Consider the following 13,718-nt stretch of genomic DNA (forward strand, 5'->3'; position numbering starts at 1 on the left):
ATCTATTCCTTTTCTTAATAAGTTGCACAATATTTGCTGGAAGTGAGTTTGAGTTATCGTTATGAACCCTTTTCTTTGGAACAGATTGTGCCACGCTTTCCAATGTAACATTTGTAAAATTTTGAATAGCGTCGATCAGGATTGACTTCATTGGGATCTATTATCGGTAAGTTTTCTAATTTAGTACGCATTTTATTTTTAAACCTACTCCACTTAGCATTTTTGTAGTCAAAAATCATGTTCTCATTTTGACGAGTACATTTTTTCTCTAAGAAATAAATAAAAACAAATTAAGGTAAACAGCTAAGTTGGTAAGAAATTTAGTGTGGAGCTCACAAATTACACGTTATAGAATCTCTTTTCTTTTCATTTCTCGAGAGATTCAAAGCTTTTATAGCTTATATAATTTTTTAAGATCTTAAAAGTTTTTGTATTTGATAGAAAATCAATTTTGTTCTTCAAAAAAAAAACTAAGATGATATTGAAGATGAGATTTAGAAATTTAAAGGCAACTTAATATCAAATTGTTTTGGTTTCTTCTTAAGAAAGAACCTGAATATTTGCTCTTTCTTTTAGAAAAGATCTAAAGAAAATAAGCTTTAAGCATTACTAAAATTTTTCCAAATTCTAAATTGTGTGAAAACACAGAATTTAGTTGTTTTTGACAGGGAACAGCTTTTTAGTGAATATTGTTAAATTACTAAATAATATTTAGATGAAATCTAAATTATTGAACTGAACACTATAAGCTTTATGATGGCTCATATGACCCTCCCCCCTGGATCGTTAATTGCTCAACAGTTCATGAGCATTTTTAATAGGGCTTTCCGATTCATATTATTTTCTTGGACCATTCGTCAGTTAAAAGCATTATTTTAAGCAACACAGTTTAGAGCATTAAAATACAAATTTTATTTTTATATAAAAGAAATTAACAAAAAAACAACCTAACATAGGGGTATTCATGACCCCTACGACCCCCCTTTGGATCAGCAGGTTCAGGCGATATAATGGACTTGAAAGTACGGCGAGTTTTTGGTATCTTTTTGGCTATGAAGTCAAGTCTAATTATGTCAAAAAGTTGATAAGATTTTTCATTCAACTGAAAGACGGACTTTATTACTCTTTGATTTAAGATATGACTTTTCTGTACAATTACATCTAATGTTTTGTGCAATAGGGTTCCTTGTAAAATTGTAAAGAAATAAGTAATATTCCTTTACAATACAAAATACAAATCGTGATGGGCTTAGTTTGTCTGAGGGGTGTTTTGTAGACAAGAATGTTTTTAAGTAATTTTTGTCCAATGAAATGAAGGTAAAGGGTAGTAAAGTTAAGTTCCAAGTTTGAAATTTATGACACTTGAAAAAGAAACTAGTTGACTTGGTCAAAATGTACGTTCAAAGATTGAAGTTGACTGCAAATGAAGTCCCTTATATTGTCTGAACCTGACCAAGTATAGCTTTTAACCCTGTTGTTGTTTGTATTTACTTAAAAAATTTCATTATTAGGTGTTAGAAAAGCATAGTTTGAAAGTAAGCTTATAACTTTGTATAATTGAATTTTTTAGTGCTTAATAAACAACCGTTAATTAGCTGTAGTAGTATACCCGTGGCGTGATGGTTAGTGCGTTGGACTGTCATGCCAGATGTCTTTGGTTCGATCCATGTTAAAGTTTTTTTTCACGAATACTGCCTCTTGTGTAGAATTGAAAAATTTTCCATGAGTAATACTTGTCTTGAAAAGTGCTTTCTCAAATTAGACATTCGGATTCGGCATATACACTGTAAGTCCCTTCCATCTCTGACAACATTACTCGCACACAGGAATGGTTGAGTGTATACTAGGTCCTAGTTCTCAACGGACTGTTGCGCCACTTAATTTTGTTCTGTAATAAGCTGTTTATCGAAAATTGAAGCTAAGAAAATTAAAATTAAGAATTTAGAAATGGAAACTAAGTAGCTTAAATTAATTTATTTAATTACTGGTAAAATTTACATTAAAGACAAGAAAAGTACAGTTTTGATTTGTTTTAGAAATTGTGAGCATCAACAAGTTTAATTCTCAAAAAAAAGAGGCTGGGATGCGACCCACACTGATAACTTCCCATCCCGTCTGTCGATTTGTCTTGCTTAAAAGTTTGTCTATATGTACTCGTATCAATTTTTACCAAATTTGCGTACTATTTTTTGTAGATTTTATTTTTTATGAAAAAACGGACTGTTGGATTTTTTTATATAAATGACTGAATATCGAAAATAATATTTTCTTTGAAATAAAATAAGTTTGAAGCCAATATTTTTAAGTTTTAAAAAGATATTTGAGTCGAAAATCAATTTTTACCAACTTTTGTTAATTTTTTTTAGGTTTTTAATTTTTTGTACAAAAATTGTCAATTAGTTTTTTGTCAAAATCTTACTGAATATTTACAACAATTTTTTTTTGAAAGAAAAAAGTAGTTTAAAGCCAATATCTACAATTTTTGAAAAGATATTTGAGTCGAAAATCAATTTTTACCAACTGTTATACATTTTTTTAGGTTTTTATATTTTGTAAAAAAAAAACTGTCAATTCGATTTTTCTCAAACTTTGTCCTAATAGGGAAAACAATATTTCTTATAAGTAAAAATTACTTAGAAGATTTATCTCAAATTTTTGAAAAAATATTTGAGTCGAAAATCATTTTTTACCAACTTTTGTTAATTTGTTTCGGTTTTTAATTTCTTGTACAAAAACTGTCAATTCGATTTTTTTCAAAATGTTACTGAATGTTGACAACAATATTTTTTGAAAGATAAAAGTAAATTAAAGCTAATATCTCAAAGTTTCGAAAATATATTTGAGTCGAAAATCAACTTTTACCAACTTTTATTAATTTTTTTTAGGTTTTTATTTTTTGTAAAAAAACTGTCAATTCGATTTTTCTCAAAATTTTATCAGATGTCAAAAACATTATTCGCCGTTGCACAAAATTGTGTTGGAGATGAAATTATATTAAAGTCGTAAAATTTTAAAGGTGACACATTTTTTTTTTCAGTTTTGTTGATTTATAAAAAAACCGTTAAATGGATTTTTTTTTAAATGTATTCGTATTGTATCACGTTACAATATATTATATAAAATTTAACTCAAGCCTCTAGCGTTTTTGGTTCATGAGATATTTAGGGTTAACCAACATTTTCACCATTTTTTTAAACTGCTATTTAAAAAAAAACACCCACGCAATTTTCTTGAGAGCCCTTTCTGCATCTTCCTGCATTATCATCTGTATAACAAAATTTATTTGAATTCGACATCTCTTCTGGTTTTTGAGCTATGGACGCCAAAAAAAAAACGCCGCGAACGTACGAACGTACGTACACACGCACGCACAGACATCTTTTTAAAAATCTTTTATTTCGACTCTAAGGACCTTGAAACGTCGAGAAATGTCAAATTTTTTAATTTGACAAATCGGACCCATTACAATAACCTCCTATGGGAAGTTAAAAAATTAATGTTCAATATTTTATAAACTATGCAAACTGAATGTTTTATAGGCATGAAACGTTGCCAGAAATGTGGTTATATCTTTTAAGACCATAAATATATCTTATTGAAGGCAACTGTAAGTTTTCTTTTGCTCTCCGAATAACAGTTACAATGCATATCACAACCAAACACAACCATAGGAATAATCATAGTTTTGGCCAAAATGATTCGAGTTCTTATATCAGTGAGGTATAGGGATTCCTGAAGAACACGAAGAACTCCTAAAATTGAATGTATATGATTTTCCCAAGTTAGGAACCTGGTGAATATCACTCGAATATTTTTTGGAGATTCTACAAAATCAATAGCAGTGTTATTACGAAATAAGACAGGGAAACTATATTTTAATAGATCTGTGTACTTACTTTGTGCACTAAAATTCGTAAAAAGACATATTTCAAAGAGTGGAGGTAAAATTTTCCCACAAAAAGACAAAACTACAAAAAATTAGCGAACGGGAAAACAACAAATTTGTCCAACAATTTGATTCTCAAAAAAATATAAATTTTGATACATCATCGTTTCATTTCGTGTTTAGAATTTGTTTATTTTTTGTAAATGGATAAAGTAAGACAACATGAACTTCAAGCAACATCATGCATTTTTTTTATGAAAAAACTTGATTAAATTAAAACTTGAAAATTGTAATCTTGTTGCTGTTCTTTGGGAAAAGAATTTTTAATTTTATAAGCGATAGGAAAAACGAGCAATTTATTTAATTTATTTGAAGTTCTATCAAATTTGACACTTTTCCCAAATCAACCCAAGGAAATTTCTTGGGCTAAAATTCGTAGGTTGGGGAAATATTTTACTCTCTCTTTTACGAAAAACTACGAAATTTTTGAGTACTCGAACAGAATTTATTTAAAATTCGTAATTTTTCGTGAATTTAGACTGTTTTAGGAAAGTACGCGACCGGACCTAATAACTTTAAGCCTTTAGTCCTTGTGGGACTTAAAAACAGCCCATTTAGTTGGGATCAAATAAAGATGATTAGAAGATCAGGATTAATATTGTGGACACAGTTTCCAATAAGGCCTAGACTACTCAAACCTAATTGGACATCATCAGCGTATGTATGTATGAATAATTGTTAAGCATGAATGCGAATTCATTTACGTAAAGTAAGAATAGTAATTCGTCCCAAAATCAATCCAACAGCTTTTCAAAATTGACAAAAAAGACGAGAGTTCAATGGCAATACATACAGCCTGCTTTTGTTCACTTAAATATGGTTGTATCAAATTTGCTGCAGAACTTGAGAAGTTAAATTGTTGCGAATGATAATTGGGCGGTTAATTGTGTAGAAGGCTTACCTAATCGTTATCAACTTAAATCTTATGTCACATTCATTAGAGCTTTACTAAAGCTATGTTGTAAACGTAAAACCAGATTGAAGAGGTGTGAGCATATTTACACATTTGCTTTTGCATAATTCTTTCAAAAACCTTAGAAAGAAAAGGCAGTATGGATATTGGACGAAAATTCTTACCAATCGAATTTTTTGGAACTTGAATAATTTTGGCTTACTTCCATATTTTTTGAAAAAACGCCAATTGTAAGTACATAGAATAAAACAACCATAGAATATAATATTGCATTAAGAAAATGCTCAGTAGTGCCATTTTCGTATAATTTATTAAGATTGAAAGATGGTATTGTTAATTTTAAACGACTATAGCATCAAACAATGCCTTAGACTTAAGCATTCTGACATTTACAATTCTCCTTTATCAATTTGCTTTGTTCTTACTTACTGTAACTTTTTAGACGTCTTCAGATGCACAATTTAAAATGATGTTATAAGATATAAAACATTTATTTTGTAAATTCCTAACTCGTTAAATACTAAACCCCTTAAAACGACTAATTTAGAATTTTGTGTCATTGTGTTAAGATTGTTCCTATACATCGACTTAAAATGTTTCTATCTATAAAAGTGGAAATCTTATCCACAGATTTAAGTGTCACTTATTTTTATATTTTAACTACTGTAACTATATAAGAAGTAATTTTCTTTAAAATTCAATTAATCTACTTTGTATGTGTCCTTTATAATTATGTATAGTCTCATACATACAACTACTATATTTCGAATCCTAATTACCAATTATTTTCCTAACACAAGCTCATCAACTATGATCAAAATCCTATATCTGTCAGCTAGCAAGGATGATAGGTAATTTTGTTTTGTGTATTCCTAGAATCCTTAACAATACCTAATACAGAAGAATCCTTCATTGTTATGACAGCAACGCTCATTAAAGAAATCTTTTTTAAATTGCTTCTCTTACAATATCTACCATTTCAAAATGGGAATATTGCAGTGAAGACATAATTACAATTTTAAATAGCTCTTGCAGCTTGCATCCTGTATAGTGTTGCTATTTTAAGTTTTGTGTGTGTAATAATGATGAATGACGACTGCAATGAAGCTTTTTAAAACAAAAATAATGTCCTTCCTTCCGACATACCGATTCTGTACATATCGTCGTTACTTGTAACTCGTGTAGCCCATGGAAAAAGCATGAATACAAATGTTATAACAAAAATGTATACATTTGTCTGTTATATTCTCTTATACTGTTAAAATGTCCTTTGAGAGCCTAAAGCTTTTTTGGAGAAATTAAGAGTTAAAAGTTTGTATGTTTTGAACTCTTAAGAGAGAATTTGGGTTTATTCAATATTTTCCCAGCAACATTTAAATTTGTGTGTTTTTATTTGCAATAAATGGGTACATTGATAAGAAAGAAAGTTCGACAGCAAAATGTTTACCAGTTGCTAAAAAGGATAACAGGCCAACAGAGAAATGGTCAGACCATTTTTTAAAGTTTCAAAAGTTTGGACTTTTGACTTTATTTGCGTCTTTTATTTAAAGTTTCAAAAATTTGGACTTTTCACTTTATTTTCGTCTTTTAAAATTACCACAGTTATTTTGTATTTTTACTTAATTAATTTATCATGCAAGGAATCCGTTTCAATTCAATGAATATGCCTACCAAATTTGAAGTTATTTTGATTTTATTAACTTCCCAAATAAATTCAAAGGATTTTTAATCGATCTTGTATAGAATTTTGCAATTTAGTGAATTTTTTGGCCTGACATATATTTAATCAAAAAATAAAAACCTCTAATAAATATCATAACTTTCAAAAAATTAAAAAAAAAAAATTAAAATATAGGGTTATCCATTTTGTTGTTTCAAAATTAAACGTTAATAAAACACATATAAAATATTTTCTTTCAAGATATTTTTATTTTTATAAAATTTGAACGTTGACATTATGTTTGGAACACTACATCATTCAAATGACCGAAACTCGAATTTTTTCAAGCATTGATTATTTTGAGGTAATTTTCGACCACTTTAATTTTTTTTATTTATTTATTTATTTATCATTAATAAGAGATTATAATAACTCTTAAAGACTATCAAAATACAAAATTTGTCTTAACATAAATTTTAGTCAATTAACCAGAAAGAATAAGCTAATAAGCATATTTTTAAGTGCATCCCTACTCAAATGAAAATTAAAACCAATAGATATTTGGTTAATTTCTCTGACACAGCGAGATATTGGCTCGTTAACAGCATAATTTACTCTATGAAATACCTCATGGAATAAATAACGATTTTTAAGCGATCGAGTTGGAGCACTTAAATTTTTAAGAGACAATATAAACGGACAGTCAATATGATAGGATAAAATATTTAATGAACATTATAGAATATATTTTGCGGCAAATTTCTAAGGTCTGAATGCCAAGAAGTTGACGTCGAGTATTATAAGGTGGCATAACATCAGCGTTCCATCTAAGTTTATAAATAACTATTCTTGTAAATTTTTTATGAATTGTTTCAATTCCAACAGAATGAGTTTTGTAAAACGGATTCCATACCACACAGCAGTACTCCAGAACTGATCTAACATGAGCAATTTAAAGCGTTTTTTAGGTATAGGGATCAGTTAGACATTTAGAGTTGCGGAAAACAAATCCAAGCATAGAATTGGCCTTGTTAACTATGAATTCTAAATGATTACTGAAGTTGAATTCAGAGTCAAAAATGACTCCCAGATCTTTTTTGGTTGAGACTCTATCGAGAACTTTGTCCTCAATATGATAATCATATACAAAAGGAGATGAGCGGCGGGAAAATGAAAAATATTGACATTTAGAGATGTTGAGGTTTAATTTGTTGATTTTACACCAAGTTGATAAGCTTTGAAGATCTTCTTGAAGAAGCACACAGTCTACCGCATCCTTAAAGCATCTCAGAAATTTGAGATCATCGGCAAACATCAAGGAAAAGGAATTTAAGAGAAAATCAGGAAGATCATTTATGAATATAAGAAACAAAAGTGGTCCAAGACGGCTACCTTGGGGAACACCCGAGGAAACATCTATTAGACTTGAGACGATCGAATCAATACGGAATTATTGAATGCGTCCTGTAAGATATGAACGCAACCAATTTAACAAGTTAGAATGTATACCTAGTTTTTCCAGTTTATGAATCAAAATTTTATGAACTCAAATGCTTTAGCAAAATCCGTATATATGACGTCGACTTGGAATCCTTTTTTTAGATTATTAAAAGCCAAATATTCGAGGCATGGAAGGCGCACAATTCTTTAAAATAATGGGAGGAATCTCTTCTGGACCAGCTTTCTTATCGTCATTCATGCTCGATAAAACTTTCTCAACCTCAGTTATGTTAAAACTTAACTGACCAATGTTAACCGTATTATTAGATGGTGCCAAAGAGAAAGCATTATTGTTATTTGAAACTAAATAATTAGATTTGAAAAATTTTGCTAAATCATTGCAAATGTTAGGTTAGACATATATTGGGCGGTATCTCAGCCATAACTTGACAAATGTTGGTTTTAAAAGTTTTATCTGCAAAAACGGCCAGGAAATGCCTCTTGTAATAAAGCCACATTCGCTCGAGTTGTGTCTATGTGGCATGTGGGGCGCACCGTCTTGTTGAAACCACATATTTTCCAAGTCGTATTCTTCAATAGCATCAGAAAAAAAAGTAGGCTATCATACGACCATAACGCTCCGACGGTGGCATTCGTTCCATCGTCTTTTTCAAAGAAGTAACATCAAATTACACCTCCGGATCAAAGAGAGAATTTAAAACACTCCCAATTCCTGGGAACGACAAGGAATCGTCATAATCGGGTCTTTGGCAACACTTTCACGAAATTTTCAGTAGTACAAGAGGCACAGAGCTTACAATATCTATTACTAATCCAGTCTCTTCAAATTTTTTTACAATTTTGGCAATTGCTTGCGTAGTAGCAGATATATGGCTGTGGCAGAATCACCATTTTTATAGTAGGTTTTAACAATTTTTATGCGTTGTGCGTTGGTTTAACAACTTAGTTTGACAGATGTCGAATTTCAGCTCTATTCTTTTGAAATCGCTTAATGGATCCCATGTATGTGCATCATCGTTAACGTCATTTTCAAATTTTTGCTTTTATTGGCTTTGAGTAGATCCATTGCACCCCAACTTACGAGGATATACTATCTCTAGCTCTGTTGGAGTTCAAGATCCAAATATTTAAACAATCACGATGTGTGATCCAATCAATCCTGATGGAAATTATGCTCAGCAACTGTTTCACTTATCCTTTTTGGTGGGTAACAGTCTTGCTTAGATTTATACACGTAGGTAAAGCATGAATGGATATCTTTGATGGCCCGATGTATCACTTTGCCTTGACTTGCAGTTAAATTGTCTTCGATGAATATCCTTGAAGCGTTTTCAGCTGTGTATTTCTTCGTTTTAAGAGTTTTACGGCCAATCAGACTGCTTTTCGGAATGTGGTAATCTTGCTTGGAGTTGGGGTCACAACCTGCATCACTTCTGCTAAATCAATATTTCCCGCCGTTCTTTGACTCTTCATCTCTTCATCTTCATGACTCTTCATCACTTTCACCATAGACACACTCTTTCGAAGTTACGCTGTTTTCGACATTTTGTTCGGTCTTTTGATTCCCCAAATTCTTTGCTTGGACAATGTTTAGACCTTCCGGGAAGTATGCGAGCAGGTAATATTATTTCTTCCCAAAGTCACTCCTCATTCTTAGAAAAGAAACGATTCCGTTCTATTGCGGAGTCAAGATCTTTGTTAACTTCCCATAGGAAGTTATTGTAATGGGTCCGATTTGTCAAATTGAAAATTTTGACATTTCTCGACGTTTCAAGTTCCCTAGAGTCGAAATAAAAGATTTTTAGAAAGATGTCTGTGCGTGCGTGTGTACGTCCGTACGTCCGTACGTTAGCGACGTTTTTTTCGTCGTCCATAGCTCACGAACCAGAAGAGATATCGACTTCAAATAAATTTTGTTATACAGATAATAAGGCAGAAAGATGCAGAAAGGGCTCTCAATAAAATTGTGTGGGTGGTTTTTTTACCATAGCAGTTTAAAAAAAAGGTGAATATTTTAGTTAACCCTAAATATCTTACGAACCAAAAACGCTAGAGACTTGAATTAAATTTTATATAATAAACTGTAACGTGATCTCAAAGAAGTATATTTTTTTGAAAAAAATCTATCTAACGGTTTTTTTTTCTAAATCAAAAAAACTGAAAAAAAAAAATTGTCATCCCCTAAATTTAACGACTAACATATGATTTCATCTCCGAAATAATTTTGAGCAACGGAGAATAATGTTTTTGAGATCTGATAAAATTTTGAGAAAAATCGAATTGACAGTTTTTTTTATAAAAAATAAAAATCTAAAAAAATATTACTCAAAGTTCGTAAAAATTAAATATCGATTCAAATATCTTTTCAAAAACATGAAATTTAGGCTTCAATCTTATTTTATCTTATAAGAAATATTGTTTTCAACATTCAGTAAAATTTTTAACAAAATCGAATTGACATTTATTTTAGAAAAAATTGAAAAACCGAACAAAAATTAACAAAAGTTGGTAAAAATTGAATATGGATTCAAATATCTTTTCAAAAACTTGAAAGTTAGACTTCAAACTTATTTTATCTTATAAGAAATATTGTTTTAAGCATTCTGAAAGATGTTGAGAAAAATCGAATTGACAGTTTTTTTTACAAAAAATAAAAACCTTAAAAAAAAATTATAAAAGTTGATAAAAATTGATTTTCGACTCAAATATCTTTTCAAAAATTGTAGATATTGGCTTTTAACTACTTTTACCTTTCAAAAATTATTGTTGTTAACATTTAGTAAAATTTTGAAAAAAATCGAATTGATAGTTTTTGTACAAAAAATTAAATACCTAAAAAAAATTTAACAAAAGTTGATAAAAATTGATTTTCGACTCAAATATCTTTTCAAAACTATAAAATATTGGATTCAAACTAATTTTATCTTATAGAAAATATTGTTTTCAACATTCGATAGAATTTTGAAGAAAATCGAATTGACGGTTTTTTTTACAAAAAATAAAACTCTAAAAAAAAACAATACTAAAACTTGGTAAAAATTTACTTTCGACTCAAATAGCTTTTCAAAAAGTAAAAATATTGGCTTCAAACTTATTTTATTTCACAGAAAACATTGTTTTCGATATTCAGTGATTTTTATATATAAAAATCCAACAGTATAGACAAACTTTTAAGCAAGACAAATCGACAGACGGGATGGGAAGTTATCAGTGTGGGTCGCATCCCAGCCTCTATTTTATAAATTGGTTTCTACGCCTTGATAATTACGATGAGTTCTTTTTTTTTAATTATGGGTACACTTTGTTATATCCATTAGTTTTTTATCTGCATCTTCCAGTTTTTTGGAAAAGAGCCTTTATGAGCTCACTCCTCTTACCAACTCATGGAAATGTTTTCTGGTCATAGACACAGTAGAATTAGAGTAATCTGAAATAATTTAAAAACTTTGTAGAAAGGTTCCTTTTTGAGGATTTTTTTCAAAGACTCTTTTTTCCGGAGGCAAACTCTTGACATGTAAGATTGTTCTACATTCCCTACAGTTTAATAAAAAATATATACATTAGACCATAATGTGGCGTGTAGCTTATATTTAAAAAACCCTATAACGTTTAAAAGAAACAAAGAATAAAGTGCTAATTTTTCAAGAATGTAATGAAAAAATTATGCTGCATATACAATTAAATGTTTGTATTGTAATCGATTAGTCCGATTCGTCGCAGGTATTCGACAGACTTTTGAAAGATAGTGCCTCTGGTGTTGACGTGGAAGCTCTGCACTATTCATTCAAAAACGATGTTAAAAAATCGGATGACAGGGCATTACGTTGTCTACAGCCTTTTTGAAATCGAAAGGTTTTGTTAAAATGTTTCCAACCTTTATGGACCAGCGTGAATTCTCCATGGTAGTCCTGCAAAACGGGCAAGTTAGGCAGGCATGCCAAAAACAGACATAGCTCTAAACAGCTCGTCCCTGTAGTTGCTGTCATATGCGATATGATGTTCTTGGGTTTTATCCAGAATCAGAGAAGTTTTTGTAAGCGATTTTAAGTACACTGATGCCTCTTTAATTGGTGGAGTTTAGATGGTCTTACACATAAGTTGGTGCATACTCCTAACGAAATTATAACTCTACCTACTTTGAAGACCACGGCATTCAAGTCATCTGCTCCAGCGGCTTTGTTATGGCAATCTTCAGTTCATCTTAGTCGGGATGGCGGGATTGTTGGCTTTCTTCGTCGATATTGAATTGATCATCCTGTCTGACAGTGGAGTTTAGTTCGTCTTCGTCGTCATACAGTCTGCAGAAGTCGTCCTTCAATTGACTGTGGTTCCAATATGATATTTCCACTTCCATCTTTGCACCCTTCGGTTCGAAGTTTATGCTTATCTGAATTTCTTTGAAACTACTCATAAAACTTTAGAAATTAATTTCTGCTATTGAACTTCTCAAAATCTTTGACCGCACTCTTTTCATCCTCTCGCCTTTTCCTTCTGAGAAGTCGGTGACTCTCTCTCCTCTTCTCAATCAAAATCTATAGGGTTTTTAAATTGGCGCGGGTAGATTTTGGCGCCCATTGGTGGTCATTTTGTTTTGGTAACACCTGTCAAATCTTTTTTTTATTATTCAGTTGTTTATGCCAAATCATAATGTCAAGTTACACGATTGAACAGCACGTTCAAATGATAAAACTTTATTAACAAAATAAGTGTTTGTTAACGCAAATATTGCGCGCATCGCGCCCAGAGTAGACGTGGTGGCCAAATTTGAGACGACACGTTCAGTAAACAATCAGCCAACACCCATACGTTCAAGGAACGCAGGATCGGCCGAGAACATCGCCACGGTCAGTGAAAATATACAGAAGAACAAGAGGCAGTATATTCCTCGCCGTGCACGAGACCTCGGCCTTTCGCAAACTTCAGCTTGGCGAATTTTGAGTCGGTACTTGAGCCTACACCTGTTTAAGATTAAACTGACAAAGGAGCTCAAAGTTCATGACCATAGACAACGCCGTTTGTTGTCTGACTGGGCTTCAAATCGTTTGGAAGAGTACCCTAATTTTGGCCGAAAAATCATTTTAGTGACGGGTGCATTTTTGGATGAATGGCTATGTTAAGAAACAAAATTGCCATATATGGGGCGACACCAACACAGGTGATAATGCATCTTAGAAAAATGTCCGTTTGGTGTGGATTTTGTCCGTACACGACGTTAGTGTGGCAGTCACCGTCAACAGCGAGCGCAACATAACGATGATAAATAATTTATTGTGCCCCAATTAAACCATATGGACCTAGCCGACATGTGGTTTCACACAGCAAAGGCCACAAAATCTACACACAGCATCTATCCGCTGTTATTGAAAACCCCTATAGCTGAAGCTGATATCGCAACTGGTTATTCAGATATGGACGATGAAAAGTGGTATTCTGAACTCACGGACGTACTGAAAATCAACGTACGAACGGACATACACACAAATTTACCTAGAGGACTATTCGTTATGTGATAAATAAAAGTTTACTGGTTTAGTAAGTAAAAGATCCATTCCCTTGTACTCTATGCAGAATTTTCATTTGTTATAAAATGTAACTGCCTCTTTACCCATTTCGTTCAAAAATCATGCTTATCGAAGCTCATTTCTAGATAAATATGTAAATCAAGAACCAGGACTTCTGAAATTGGGATAACTATACCATCCATACGTGATCCACGTCTATCAAATAAATTCAAAAAA

This window comes from Eupeodes corollae, chromosome 1, assembly GCF_945859685.1.
Source record: "Eupeodes corollae chromosome 1, idEupCoro1.1, whole genome shotgun sequence".
NCBI lineage: Eukaryota > Metazoa > Arthropoda > Insecta > Diptera > Syrphidae > Eupeodes > Eupeodes corollae.